This window comes from Bombus huntii, unplaced genomic scaffold (genome assembly GCF_024542735.1).
Source record: "Bombus huntii isolate Logan2020A unplaced genomic scaffold, iyBomHunt1.1 ctg00000062.1, whole genome shotgun sequence".
Taxonomy (NCBI): domain Eukaryota; kingdom Metazoa; phylum Arthropoda; class Insecta; order Hymenoptera; family Apidae; genus Bombus; species Bombus huntii.
This window is the reverse complement of record NW_026099323.1, coordinates 596175-612940: the sequence shown is the minus strand read 5'-3', so window position 1 is coordinate 612940 and position 16766 is coordinate 596175.

Here is a 16766-nt window from a genome sequence, read left to right as displayed (position 1 = left end):
CGGTTACCTTCGACGCATTTTGCGTATTTCTTGAGCAATTTTTAAGGTATTATTTCCTATATTATTGAAGAAAGTAATGATTTTTAGATTACCAATAAAAGGTGGATTTAAATTTTATACAAATTGGCATACATTGGCAATTGGCATAATTTAAGGAAATTGGCATACTGAGATGACAAATTACTGACATTCCTTTAGTATGTTATGGAAAATTTGTAAAGGTTTAAAAATTGTTGGAACACTTTGCATGGAATATATATTCTATATAGAATACGAATTCTTTCTCTTTCCCAATTATCGTTTACGTGATAAAATAAGGCGTTTCAATTTGAATTCATTAAATGTTGTCTTAAATATTCAATTTGAAAATTCTTTGGAGAAAATCGAAGAAGATTTAGAACTACTTTTTAATCGATAAACGCTTCAAGAATTGAGAACCACTGACCTAGGGGAACTTGATTAATCGAGGGATACGAATAGTTCCATGATATTGCAGAAGCCATTTACTGCGTTCCCCTAGTATGATTACATCGATAAAAGAGAGGTCACTACTTCTTCGCCATATTTCATACGTAAAAATAAAAATCTTATATCAAAGCAAAAAAAGAAGTCACTTTTTTTTTTTTTTTTGGACCAGATCGCCATGTCATTAAATCGAGCACAATAATTAAATTAGAAAATTGAGACACCGATTAACACGAAACAGCCACCGTCAACCGAATCTTATGGACGTCTTACAGATTAGAGCGTTTCATTTACTTGAAGCAAAACGAGGATTAACTCGTAGCAACTGAGCAGTAGCTCAGTGCCGAACATTTATCTTCGTTCTCGCCAGTACGGGGAGTGCAAAAAGGCGATTTGCGAAGTCAAATTTGTGCATCAATTTGAGCGGCTTTTTCAACAAATCGAAATTCGAAATGTTGTTAAATACGACTTATTCGGAGACAATGAGGCGAAGATGATTATAAGATTCCATGAAAATATTATGTTAGATGAAAGCTGTTGGTGCCTATTAGTATGGTCCTTCTGTAGTATACACACGTATAATAGAATAATAATAATTTACTACGAGTAAAAGAAACATTTATACGTATCCATAGGGCTTTCGATTTATGAAAATTGAAAAGAAGATATATTCCATTTGGTCGTCGATTTTATTTAAATTCGTTAGTATTCGTTCCAGTTACGTCATTAATAAAACATTTTTATTGATAAGCTACCTAAGAAAAAGACCTTTTTGTCACCCCAAATTGCTTCAAAAGAAAATCCCTTGTCAAACAAACCATGTTCCTTGTACGAAAATCTAAAAAGGATTTTCCAAAAAGATGTATTCAGTAAACCGTGGCTTGTGACTGGTGAGCTTGAAAAGAGTTGTTGAAAGTTAATATTCGACCAAGCTCTTGTGACATCAATCACATCTCAACCTACATCAGTGATAATACATCGACACCCGACCTTCGGACACTTTTGGACACATCACCACCTTACCATCATAGCATACACCAAGGCTGTGACGCACCTCAGTCCACATCAGAGATAGAATATGGGCCCCCGACCTTCGGACACTTTTCTACATCATAACCTACACCTAGCTCCTCAACATCCTAAAACCAAAACGTATATAAACCGAGACTTCACCCAGCTTGGACAGTTCTTGTTCCTCTTCCAGTTGCTGTACTCATACAACCCCTATTCTCCGGTTCGGTGTTATTTTGTGTTTATAATAAAGTTTTATAAAGGAAAATAAGTAGTTGGGTTACGACTCAGCCTTCTTACTACCACCCAAGTACCAACTTTACGTGACATTTTGGCGATCCGTGCCAGGATCCATCAACTTCAAGAAAACGAAATTACGCATTTCGGCATACGTGCATCATTGAAGATTGAGGGATCAGCGGACCTCTGCAGATCAGCTCACTTTGCGTGAAAACGACTTCTACGGAAAGCGGACTACCGTCATCACCAAAATTGAAACTGGTCACGAAAAGAAGAATATTCAGGTAAAGAACTGGATTCTTTTAAATATTATCGTACTCGTCGCAATAGCTTCGCTAGTACAGACTCCAACAACAGTACAATAACCACTATGAGCAAAAAATCAGAAGACACATCTTCTGTTAGCCCTATGGCTACTGGTGTGGATCCAAGTATTCGGGCCATACTAGACGCTATGCAGAAGCAGAACGAAATCAAGTTAAGAAAACTGTTAAAGGAGACTATTAAAGCAGCGACTAGTCGGAGTTATCAGGGTAGTTTAGTTTCTAATAATTTGAACAAAAGCTTGGAGAAAACAGACGTTACTGTGGGAAATGAAGAAATGGTTTTGAAAGAATTTTCAAAAGAATTGCAGTCTAATGTAGAAAATTCTTATGAAAAGAAAGTATCAATTGACACCGCTTCACAGGATTATATTTTCATTAAAACAGACTTAATGTTTGATGTCAATAGCTCAACAGAATACCAGAAAGAGTCTGTGAAACGAAGGAAAGAAGATATTGCAGTATTGTATAATGATTTGTCACCATCTTCGTCACAAGATACTCAAAATTTACAAGAATGGTTTGACAAAAAAGTAAAAGTTTAGGAGAAGCAGAAAAAGATCATAATAAGAAGGATAATATTTCAATGAGAAATATTTTGGACGGCGATACAAATAAAGAAAACCAAATTGAAACGAAGGAATTAGAAGCAGTTAGTAAATCAACTGCTGAAAATGATACAAAATCAATAGACAACGTTGAACAAAATATATCATTAGAATCCATACAAACAGCAAGAGATAATGCTTACAATAATGAACATTTGCTTATAGAAGAAGACCAAATGATGACAGCGAAAAATGCGTGTGACACTACAGAATCAAAAACTTCAGCAGATCTTATGTCGAGAAATTTAGATGCTAATACACAAGAGAAGTCTTTAGAGAATAAAGATGACAAGAATCCATCTCCATCTATGTTAGATAGTAGTAAACGGAGCAGTCGTTATAATGTTGCTGCAAAGCCTGCTACTTCGCCAAAATTTGAAGAAATTGTTTATAATCAAACCAGACAATCAAACACAAATAAAATTTTGCGAAGCGCTTTAAAGACGAAATTAATCGAAGACAAGTCTGAAATAATTAATAAACAAAAGGCATCGGAAAATGTAGAAAATAAATTTGCCAAAGAAGAAAAAAGAGGTGTTAAACAAAAATCAATTTCAGATAGTGAAAACGAAACAACTGATAAGTTCGTCAACGAAGGGAAGGTCTTTTAACGAACACAGCTAGTGATAGCGATAGGTATAAATCTGTAGAAAATGATAATGCAGTAACGGGTGTAATAGCAACTGATGAAGCGAAACATAGAGGCAGACCTAGGAGATCGGATAAAGTCAAAGTTAAAGAAGATGAAAATACAAGGAAGATCCTACAAAATGAGAAGGGTGGATTAGAAGAACAAAGAAAACTCGAAGAAGATACAAAAGAAGAAACTGCAGAGACAGAAGTCAATTCAAAAGGTATATTAAATAATAAGTGCTATTTACTTGATACCGAAAGAGCTATTGAAATTAATGATACGGTTCAAGATATTAAATTTACTGAAGGTAGAAGCCGCACTCAAAATGATATGGAAGATGTAGTAGAAGATTCACAAGAATTATCTAATAAAAGTAAGTTATCAGAAATAAGGATTGCACTTAACAAAATTGAATATACAAAAACTATTTTACGGAATAAAAAGAATTCATTAGAAAGAGAAAGAGGAGTAAGGAAAAAGAAGAAAATGTACAGACAGAAATTATTTCAAAAAATATATCAGATGATAAATGTGATTTGCTTTAGAAAAAAAAAAATATTATCCACAAACTACATTAGGAATTTATCTATTTTAGTGAAGAGAAAGAGAAAGGATAGAGGAGTTGATCAATAGACTGTGGATTTTGAAGCGTTTATGAAAAACTTACAATTTTAATAAAATATTCAATGTAAAGTCTTATAATATTATAAGACTATAATATTATAATATTCAAATAAATAGATGAAAAAAAAATTGAATTTGCATAATTACTCATGGCTTATTGATCAATCATGCGACTCGTTCAGAGGTAACTCGAGTTGTAAAGGCGACAATTTATTAAAAATGGTATATCTGACGTACGATGCATTTGCTCATGTTAAACTATTTAAATAAGTATAAAAATCACGCGAAAAAAAATCTACTGAAAATAATGTTGAACTAGTTAATAATAATAAATCATATAGGGAAACACAAACCTTAAATCAAGATTTTAAGTTAAAAAAAAAAAAAAAAAAAAAGAAAAAAAAGAAGAAAGAAGTTGATAAAATGACAGCAACATGTAGCAGCAGGCGAGAGAAAATAAGCCAAATTTCTAAAAGAAGAAACGATGCTCAAGAACTCGAAATTTCTCGAGTGGATATGCTAAACAACGAATTTAATGAAGAGTTGAAAGAACGTGAAACGGCAATAGAAGACTTACATCAAATGTTAAAGCATCAATCGGAAATTCATAAAGTTACCTTAAATGAAGCAAGTTTGAAAATAGGAGAACTCTCTGATAAAATAAAATGTTTTAAAGGAAAAGATAGTCAGATACCGAAACGTAATGAATTACTCGAAGAAGAACAGAATAAATGGAGAAGTTTAGAAAAAATGATTACAGAAAAACTTGAAGAAGAAAAATCCCGTTAGGAAACAGCTGAAGACGAAGTGAGAAAGCTTTCCAAATATAACGAGCAACTTCTAAAAGATTATCAAGAAATCCATAAAAAAAAAAAAAGGTAAAGAATTAAACATGTACCTCAACTGAAAGATAAAATCAATCGACAGGATTTATATGCGAAGAACATAAGAACACAATATATAGAACAGCACAAGATGATCGAAAAATTGAGAGCAAAAGGAAAACGTGTGCATAATAAAGGTAAAGAGAACACATAATGTATCTTCACCAGGGGCGCATGATCCAAAATTAAATAATAAAATAAAAGGTTTTGTTACTGAAAAGTTAGAGAGATTTCATGACAACAAAAGCATTGCCTGTGCAGAGTGCAGTGTATCAATGTGCACTAAAAATGCAAGCAACGTGACGATTACTTTTAGAACACCACAAGCACCACGAAAACACAATCAAGACCAAACAAGATCAAGTTCAAAAGTGAAGTTACGCGAGCTTATTACTGCTAACGACCAAAAATTGAATTACGATCCCGAGCATCAACTCGCTGATCCTCAAGTAGAATGTTCCGACAAAGACAGGACGACACAAGAGTTCGACAAGCACAAAGAGGACATGAAGGAGGAAGTGAAAAAATTAGAATTGCAACTCGACGAGTTACAAAAAAAAAAAAAAAAACACACACGCACGTAAAAAGAGTTCAATCTTTTGAAATACAAATTGAAGAACTAACAATAAAATTAGAAGAAAGAACATAAGTCACAAATATGAAGTTGACTTGCTGGAACAAAAAAAAAAGGCCAAACTTAATTCATGTGTTAGTAATTCAATGGAGGAACGTGAAGCTGGAGCTAAAGATGCAAAAGAGATAAAATGTAGTTCTTGAACCACAAGGACAAATAATCTGCCCTTCAATGTGAACTAGACGAACTAAAGGGTGAATATGAAAAAGTGGGTGATTTTGGATATAAATATGAAGAAGAAACTAATAAATTGAAACTGGATTTTGAAAAATAAGAAAAATGATCCTTGTCAATGAAAATAAATTTGAAATATTGCGTAGGGTAGAAATTGAAGGTAAAGTAAAAGATATGAACGAACAAAATAATTTTCTTAGAAAAGAACTGGAAAACGTCCAAAAGCTTTCCAAAGATGTTAATAATCGCTTACTCGAGGCGAACCAAGAATTAAAAGATTCACATAGAAAACACACTCTTATTTGAAAATTGAAAGAAGAAAAAAAAACATCAGGAAGAATTAGGTGATATAATAAAACTTCATGATGAAGAAAAATATAAACTGATACAGCATTGGTGTTCTGTAGAATGTCAAACTGCCATAAAGGGTTACATTGATGGAAAAGTGCAGTAAATATTTAAATAACAATCCATGACTTCTTAAGTAATTGTAACAATCTTGATGTTTTACTATGGAACAACTAGATGAAGTGCACAGTGACATTAATAAAGTAGAATCATCGATAAAAGTAGATGTATCTTCTTCATTAATATCAGAATCAACGACTGATATTATAAAGAATGTGCATGATATTCCAGAAAATCAAAAAAAAAAAATAAGTCACAGGAATGTACAGATAATACAATTCAAGATGGTTTAGTAGTAAATAAATGTGATGTAACAGATTTAAATAAAAACAAAAAAAAATTTTAAAGTAAGGAAAGTAGTGAGACAGACAGCATAAAGAACGCTGCGATTAATGAAGTAGAACAAGAAATAATAAATAAGGACCCACAAATTGATGATCAATATAAAAAAAAAAAAAAAAGATGAGAAATTTCAAGAAGAGCAAGCAGAGAATACAACTGAGATTGGAGATCATTCAAGATATGCAGGTGACACATCTTTAGATAAAGAATCTTTTATAAAGGAAAATAAGTAGTTGGGTTACGACTCAGCCTTCTTACTACCACCCAAGTACCAACTTTACGTGACACTCTCGACCCTTCCATCCCGATAATCCCAATCAAAATTCGAATGAACCACCCAACGGAACGAGCATCGATCCCTATAGAATCTCTTTGAGCATTCTTTACTAAGGAATTGTCGTCTTTTACCCCATTACGTTCTTCCATCACAATCTTCGTAATGGTAAATGAAAAAGTAAAAGTTTTTAAAACGCGATGGCGCTATCACTTTCTAAAAGCGTCGTCTTTACATTTCCGATGGCCACGGGCACATCCGACTGCCAGATATACAATGTATTATAAGAGTATCATTACCATACTTTTCATGAAAAGAGCAATTTTTCTTGATAACTATACTCTGTAACATAGATTGAAGTCGCTGATTTGATCCCTCTGATATCGTTGTCTTATGAGAGTCTCGCCTGGTCTTGATTGGTTCTGTTGACTCTTATCGTTGTGAAAAATCGATTCGTTGTGTACCTTTTTTGTATAGAGAATTATTTTGTGGTAGAATATAATGTTGTAATATTTGTGGTCTTTACTTTACTAATTTTGTCACTGAGCCGCTCTTTGGTTCGTTGAGCGATTCATATTCCGCATATATTCCGTACTTGCTTCGCTTGGTACTTTTATAATTTTCGCAGTTACAATAAAAAATTTAATTCTTAACAGATTAAAGATTTAACCTCTTGATTTATAGTGTACAATAATTTTTTTTTTTTTTTTTTTTTATAGGTTATGTGATCCATAGTTTGAGTAAGTAGTACATATATATATATATATATTTACGTGACAAGCTTTCATTTCAATCTATATTTAAGATTAATATTTTATCAGTTTCTGTTCGTAACAACATCGAAGTAGTCAATAAGTTTGAAGAGTATAATTAAGGAAGTTATGAAGCAAGAGGTTAAGAACAAATTCTGAAAGAGGTTATGTACAACTCAGTAGTACTGCTTTACATTACTTTGCGAATTACTTTTCAAGCATAAAAATAGTTTAACAGCCACTTATAGTTATTTCCTTACCATTACATTCATTAAATTCGTTTGATTTTGTAAACAAAATAACCACGCTGACCAGTCTCTTATTTAAAATAGAATTATTTTGTCATATATCCAACAGTTTACTTTCTCTTCGTAAATATTATTAATAATTTTATCAATTTCGTATACTTCCATCCTTCGTATAAGTGACAATGAATCAGAAGAGTTTCATAGCAATATTGAACAACATACAGTCAACTACAACACCATTAGATACATCCACCATACAGTCAACTACAACACCATTAGATAACAGCAATACAATAGATTATAATTTTCTACGTGTCATTGATTCATCATCATCATTTTCCATTTTTTTAGCATATGTAAAAACCATCCAATTTAAAATGTTTAAATAACAATAGCCTATACAATATAATTTTATGTAAAAAAATTGATTATACCGTGCTTTAAAACCATGCTTTAAAATCGATATTCGCTGAAACAATACATCGCTCTGCGCTTCCAATTTGTTTTCGCACGAAGAATCAGTCCACTCATTGTTACCGTCACCATCTCTACCGTAATCTATATTACTCGAATAAATTCTATATCTTGATTGGAAAATCACATATTTTAACGAACTTCCTTATTTTTTGTTTTTTATGACTTTAATTGGCAATTTCCATAATGTTCTATAACTTGACAATAGACTGATAATATTTCAGGATATATATACATACATCATGTTTTTGAGGATTCTGTAGTAAAATAATTATAGGAAAAACAAACTATTTAAGAAAAAATTACCACCTTCGAGTAATAAATTATAGAAGGTTACCAATGTAATTTAAAACTTAAAAATAATCTATTACACGTAACAAAGAAAAAGATTTCTTCGCAAACGGTAACTCGAAAATTACAGCCATTGCTGTAGAAACATAGTTTTACAGGGAGAAGAATTTCGCTAGAAACTCTCGACGATGTCACATCAAGCGAAAATTCAATAAAGCGATTACTAACCATACTACCAGCGGCAATCGTGTTACGGCAATTCGTAAATAAGTTAGTCTTCTATTTGCAGAAACGTCTCTGGCAATATCGTCACACTCTTGATTACGTCGGCGCTATCAAATGGTCTTTGGAAGAAAGTTTTTCATTATCTACTTTTGCCCATGGCGTCGTTCCAACAAATGAATTCGAGTTCTGAATCGCTTTGTCTCGTATTACGACTTTATAACGGTGTTTCTTTAAACTTTAAACGATCGTAATAAATGTATTTACGGACGATGACTGATATCTGGTCTGTCTTAAAGTTTCAACTAATTAGTGCCCCGTTACTTTGGACGTTATGAAATGTTGTATAACCAAAGACTTATCTTCTCTTTTGGTAGTTGCATAAGAGAAGACTGAGCTGTTGAAACGCTCGAATAGATTAGCTGATTCGCTTAACGTATTTTTACTTCCGACGAGCTAAACACAAGAGCAGAAAGCACATAAGGAATAATACAGAAACGTCAAACGTATACAGAAATATATTTCGTAAAAGCATTAATACGTAACATGTCTTTATAATTCTATTTATGTATAGTAAAATGGTTTGTATCCATTTTCATGAATTATAACTGGCATTTCAAAGCATTCATGTAGATATGTAACTCTCGTTAATTAATAATTTAACAATGCGTCATGAAACGTATCATTTTCGTTTCTTCCTTTGTTTCGTTATACACGGAAACGAATTTGTAAATAAAGATGTATAATCAACGATAACATATGACAGCGAGTATAATAACTGTCAGCAAAGGAAGAGGTCGGTAAAATGATTGTGGTTGATTTCAGTGTATCGGTAAATAAGCTTTGACAGACGTTGCCGGGGGACTCGGTGTCGGTGAAACCGCGTCGATGAAATGATTGTCAGTAATTTAAAGATAACCCAATTTATTGATCTGTCTCCCCTTCATGGCGTTGTACGTCTCTCTATAAAACATATTCTACCTCGGAGTAATCAATCAATCGGTTTGATCAAATTAATCGGTTTAAGCAAATCACTTTGAGTCCAATTACCGGATGTCATCGATGCTACGTTGAAATGGCGAACACCATCCAAGTAATTGATGTCCTCTGTAATTATTTGTTAATCATGCGCGGAATCGGAACGATTCGACCTCGTTCCAAAGCAAATCGTTACTAGAGTAGAGACGGGAATTAATAATTCGTGTCAATTGTTCGATCGTGTTCACAAATTCAAATGCGGTTGAGTGGCGGAAACCATTTATAACACGTCCCATACAGCGTAGATCGCATACACGTCTTAGGATGTATTTTTGGTACTTATATATACTCTATATATATTCTTACTCTATATATACTGTAATATCGTAGAACGACGAACGATTGTCGGGTGAAGAGGATTTGACGCTGGAGGAGCTGAGGAGTAAGCTCGCACAGATGAATCTGCCTATATCCGGTGCGAGATCTGTGCTGGTTGCCAGGTTGAACAGAGCGTGCAAACCTGGTCGATCTACTCCTAAGGGTTCGAAGCGTGGCGAAGATCAGAGCTAATTGAGTCGTCGAAGAGTAGAGTCGTGAGAATTGATAGAGTTGTCAGAGAGAGAGTGTGTGTGTGTTAGATTCGTTGTGACGAGAGTGATCAAATAACTGTAAAGTTATTTGATATAGATACGAGTATTGCATTTAGTTTCCGTTAAATATCGTTCTCTGTCCAATTTATATTTGTATATTCAATTTAATATTAATAAATTGTAAGTAATCGAAAAAAAATTTCTATCCTTATTTTCCGATATTACAAGTGGGGGCACAGCCGGGATTGAATAGGGCAGAAAACGACACGATTTAACGGAGCTATTTGTGCGGGAGTAGAAAAAGAATAGAATAAAATGGCGAACGTTGAAGATGTCGTGTAAAATTAAGGTAAAAATAAGGAACTTGTTAATTTCCAAAAAGGAGATTAAGTTCTTTTTATTTTTTACTCAATTTATACAATTTTTTCGGTTCGCGATGATACACTTTCGATACTTGGATTAGTTAAGAATTTTTTTATTAGACTGACTGGATGATTTTGAAGGGAGCATTTATATTCTTCCCTTCGTTGGAGTGGGAGAAGGTTTTGTTTATACTTAGCGTAAAATTCGGAGAACGGCTGGAGTGATCGAATGCCACTCAGGCGGCTGAGAACGGGTGCTGACCGGACGGTCACACGCGATAAGGCGTTCGGAATTTCGGTTTGTTATATACAGTTGCTCGAATTTCGTCTGTGACAAAGACCTCGAGAAGCTGAGGACGAAAGAGCTGAGAGCGCGTCTGGCTAGCTTGGGGTTGAAGGTAACGGGAAGAAAACCCGAACTACGCGCGCGGCTACAGGCGGCCCTAGAAGGAGACGATGTATCGTCGGAAGAAGAGAGCTCCGACGAAAGTGAAGGCGAGGACAACAAACAAGGCGCGCGAGAATACAGGAGAGGCACGCGAGCGGTGTATCAGGACCGCGATGAGTATCACCAGAAGGTATGCGTCGGTTCGATGTTGAGTCTTAAAGACGTGGAAGACTCATTAGAGAAATTCAGCGGGGATGATCTGCTGAGTGTAAATCAGTGGGTGAAAGACTTCGAGGAAATGGCAGAAGTGTGTGGTTGGTCAGACGCCCACATGGTGACCTATGCTAAGAAATTACTCGCAGGCTCCGCTCAGGCCTTCGTACGACAAGAGCGATGCGCGAAGTCCTGGGCAAAGCTAAAGAGAGCGTTGAGGAATGAATTTGAAAATGTAGTGAGTGCCCAGCAACATGAGGATGATCTTAAGCAACTGGTTGGATTTAAGAAGCAATTGGAGAAGAAATTAGCTGATGCTTACGAAGAGGTCGAGGAACAACGTCAGGTTGTTGGACAATGGAAACGACGCGTGCAAAGTCTGAATGGCGAGATGCACGACTTGAGACTACTGTTGGAAGAACAAACAGCTAGGAATAATCTTCTGGAAAAGAAACAGCGCAAATTTGATTCAGAAACTCAGAATCTAATGAACGATCTGCGGCAAGAGAAAGCGCAACGTAAAAGATTAGCTAGAGAAAAAGAAATCGCGATCGCGGAGTAGTTTACCATAGAACAGAACCTTAGTGGCGCAAGATTGGAAATCGAATTGAAGGAAAAAAGATTGCGGACATTGGGCCAAGAGCTTGAGGAGTTAACATTTGGTAGCAAAACGGAGGAGGAAGTAGCACAGCTGAAGAACCAGTTAGAAGATGCAGAATGCGCTAGAGCAGTTGCAGTTAAAGCGAAACAGGCACTGGAGCAAGAACTGAATGAGACGCAGGCTTCGTTGCAGGAAGTACTGCGGCAACGTTCCGAAGCAAAAGATCGTGTTAATGTAGCTAGTCGCGAACGAACTGAGCTACTGTCGCAATTGGAAGAAAATAAAGAAGAGTTAGCAGAAGTTTTGAAGAAGTATCGGGCAGCTGTGCAGCAAGTGTCGGAGGAACGGAGAATAGTGGCAAGACACGTGGTGATTGGTAAAGTGGACCACGAGATGGTGTCCTCGTCGGATTCTTGCGGCCAGCAGGAGGACTTAGCGAACATCACGAGGAGGAAGAATCTGGCTAAACAACAGCAACAGGATGTTGTTGACGATATTTGCAAATTTACTGAGAAGGATAGCGTTGCGGGTGTGAGGGTTGTTTCAAGTTTTCGGATAGACTCGAAGAGAGTCAATGCAAGGTGAACGAAAAGACAAGGGAAGTCGCACGTGCGGAATCCCTCCAATAATATCGATACGAAGATTCGATATACAGAGGATGTGGATGACGAGGACGACGACGGGATTGTCGAGGACACGATGAACGTGAAGACCTTCGAAAAAGAAGAGATCATAGTCTCGGTAGATGGTAAGTTGTTAGCGTCTTCCATGTACGAACCGAGCCTACGAAAATGTCACGACGCTGCCACGACGATCAAAGCCCCTGACAAGAGTGAAACGTGTAAACAAACAACGGAAAGGAAGATAGAGGAAGAGCGAAAGAAGAGCAATAGCATCGAGGACGAACAGGCCGTGGTGTTCCAAGAGGAACGAGATCAGTTGCGTACAGACGCAAAGAGACGGATCGAAGAGATCCAAGCCCGAGACAAGTGGACGTATAACAAGAGACGTAAGAAGGCGACAGCATACAGGACGGGAGATCTAGTGGCGATCGAGAGGATGCAGAAGGGTCCCGGGCTAAAGCTGCATCCGAAGTTTCTTGGACCGTATCGGGTGATAAAAGTCCTGCGAAATGACCGATACATAGTGCAGCGAGAGGGGGAGCACGAAGGGCCACGTACAACTTCCACGGCAGCCGATCACATGAAGTGGTGGAATGCTGACGATAGTGATGTAAGTGCGAGCAGCGATGATGAGCACATCTGAGGGCAGATGTGATTGTCAGGAAAGGCCGAGTGTAATATCGTAGAATAGCTTTGATTGGAGATCGGCTGAAATTAGAAAACACCGTGTACGTCGTCTTTCGTGGTTTGTTTACATCCAAGAGCGCCTAGTAACAGCGACGCGAGAAAGGATAAGCAGCGACAAAACAGAGGTACGGTTTCATATTTCAAGGAGTGGCAATCGAGAGGCCAGAGTATGTGAGCCGAAAAGTGTGTATGTGTGTGAGAGGACGAGAGCAAGAGCGAGCACGACCGGGCAGGAGTGTATTGGCGAAGATCAGAGCTAATTGAGTCGTCGAAGAGTAGAGTCGTGAGAATTGATAGAGTTGTTAGAGAGAGGGAGTGTGTGTGTTAGATTCGTTGTGACGAGAGTGATCAAATAACTGTAAAGTTATTTGATATAGATACGAGTATTGCATTTAGTTTCCGTTAAATATCGTTCTCTGTCCAATTTATATTTGTATATTCAATTTAATATTAATAAATTGTAAGTAATCGAAAAAAAATTTCTATCCTTATTTTCCGATATTACATATACTTATATGTACTCTATATATATTCTCTATCTTAGATATACCATAAAATATTTCGTGAAATCGCGTATTCGTGTCTAATGTCAGGGATTCTCTTTCCATAAGTCTGCGTTTTCTATATTATCTTTCTTTCTTATCAGTAGGCATTCTCACAATTTGTGATTAATACTGCTCGTACAGGAATGTTAGGTTTTTGACGTTGTAAAATTTCACGTGAAATAATAATGCCTATATATTGACTAATTTATCAATTAATTAAATCCGTGTATATCAAGTTTTCTATAATTTAGTACTTTCGTGTAACTACAGAAATTTGATGCAATATAAAATTTGATTAAAACAGCGATTCATTAGGAAACGAGAATAATGATGCAAATATTTTTTGTAGCCATTATATAGGATTTCGATCGCATAATTCATCAGTATCAACTTACCAGTCTTTAACGGAAGAACAGAAAGAAGGGCGGGCGGTACACAGACCGCAATCATGATCATTTTCATGTAGACTGTCAGACTGCTGTACATCTTCGTTAGTCGTCAAAAGTCGCGATGAGAAGCGTAAAAGAAGTGCACTAGCCAGAAGTATCTGCGACAGAAATCAGAATACACTCGTTTTCGCATGGTTGGATCAATTTCGCGTGGGACTAACCTGATTGAACCTAACGTGGGATAATTGTGTTAAGGGAAGTGATATATTTACACTGTACATGAGAGTGTGTGTGTAAGGGCCAGAGGGCGTCAAGGTCTTAGTGGAGACAAAAGACTGTTGCCAGATGTTAGAAGAATCTAGGATAGTCGGTTGGCGACAAGCGTGCGTGCAAGACGTTCTTCAGAGTGTAATATAGATGTATAACTGTTGTGTGGGAAATGTAGTCAATTATTTGTATTCCCAAATCCTCGAATTTCCTTAACATGGTAGCAGAGCGTGGTTACTAGTTTTGCAAGATATTTAGTGCGTGGTTACGATCTTGCGAGTGAGTTTTCAGTAAAGAAAAAAAAACTTTCAGAGGAACAAAATATACTTCGAGCACGTAGGAACGCTTGAGTAAGAAAAGAAAAAAAAAAGAAGAATCAATTAAAATGGAGAGATCGGAAATCATGATACCTATATTCGATGGTGAGGATTATGGAATGTGGAAGCAAAGAATCACGATGTTTCTCAAATATAAGGAATGCGAGGTTGTTACAACTAGAATGAAGAACGAAAGAGACGACGAAGACTGGGACAAAAAGGATTTGAAGGCGATAAATATAATTTATAGTGCAATATCGAACAGACAATTGGAGTATGTTAGGGAAGGAAAAACGGCGTATGATATAATAAAAAGGTTCGATGAAATGTACTTGAAAGAGTCGACGGCACTGCAGATCGTATGCAGAAGGAGATTGGAAAACATAAGACTGGAGAACTACAGTGATTCAGCATCATTCTTTAACGACTTTGAAAAATTAATCAATGAATTAAAAAGTGCGGGCGCACAAGTAAGTGAGAGGGAAAAGCTGAATTACATGCTGAATACGTTACCCGAAGAATACAGCTACATAGCGGACATAATAGATGCATTGAAAGAAGAGGATCAAACGGTAGCGTATGTAAAAAATAAAATAGAGTTAGCAGAGAAGAAAAATAAATCCAATCGAGGAGAAAGGCAAACCAACGCCTTTTCTGCAAAAAAGGAAGGCTGCTTCAGATGTGGAAGATTAGGACACTTTGCGAGAGAGTGTAAAAATGGCGTCCAAGCGGGAAGCAGTAACGGCTATTGGCATGGGCCAACACGTGGTCGAAACAGAGGAAGAGGGAACAAAGGCAATACGAGCAGAGGACGTGGAAACTTTCATCGTCAATCAACAACCGGCACGGGCGAACATGGAAACTCAAGAGCAGGCATATGGACAGCAACGGCGCACGCAGCAAACAGCAGTGAGACGAATGAAAGAAGTAAGAACGAAATAGTGTGGCTATTAGATAGCGGTTGTACCGATCACATAATTAATAATATAAATTATTTCGATAAATCTATCGACCTAAAAGAACCGGTAAATATATATTTAGGCGATAATAGACCGATAAAAGCGACAAAAGTTGGGAATGTTATAAGTTATTTTGAAGCATTCGGAAAACAAAATGAAATAAATATGAGGAAAGTATTTTACGCGAAAGAAATGTCCGCAAATTTGATTAGTTTAGGTAAACTAACAGACAATAAGAATACGGTTATTTCCAAAGGAAATATTGCGAAAGTAATAGATGAGGATAATAAACTTACAGCTGTAGCGTTCAAAGAGAATGGGACATATAGAATAAAAAGTATATTGAAAGGGAAGAAGCACTTAGTAAACAGCGCCGAACGTAGTGGTACGAGTAAAAAGGAAAGATGGCATAGGATGCTAGGACACGTAAATTTTAAATATTTAGAGATTTTGGGTAAAGAGCAGCTAGTGACTGGCATACCGAATGAATTTGAAAAGGAACTTTTGAAATGTAGGGTGTGTATAGAAAGCAAAATGCATAACTTACCTTTCAAAAATAATCGAACTAAGGCTAGGGAAATAATGGAAATTATTCATACGGACGTATGTGGTCCCTTTAAGACCACCGGATTCAATGGAGAAAAATATTTCATTTCATTTATCGATGATTATAGTAAAATAGCTAGGATCTATTGTATAAAATCAAAAGATGAGGTCTTTGATTCTTTCGTACAGTTCGTAAATGAAGCCGAAAATTTAACGGGCAAGAGGTTAAAAATATTAAGATGCGATAATGGTAAAGAATATTTAAATAATCGAATTTATAAATTTGCTAGGGATAAAGGTATAAGAATAAATAATTGCCCAACATACGTACATGAATTAAACGGGACAGCGGAAAGGTATAATAGAACAGTGATGGACATGGCGCGTTGCCTGTTAGCGGAAGCGAAAGTACATAAAAGGTACTGGCCGGAAATAGTTTGAAACACCAGCTCAGATAAATGACCCTCTAACTTACCTTTGTCCTCATCGACGTCAGTGATTTTAAAGCTAGTTATAAAGTGCACTTCTCAGCCAGCGTCCACGGCAGTCAATATTATTTAACGGGTCTTAACGCGATGTAAAAAGGGAAAAAGGAGGAAAGAAGGAACAGGGAAGCAAAGAGGAAAAACGAATTTTTCATTTTCTCGAAACTGGATCAAGTTTCAGACTGCTCGCCAAAGAGTCTGTAGCTAA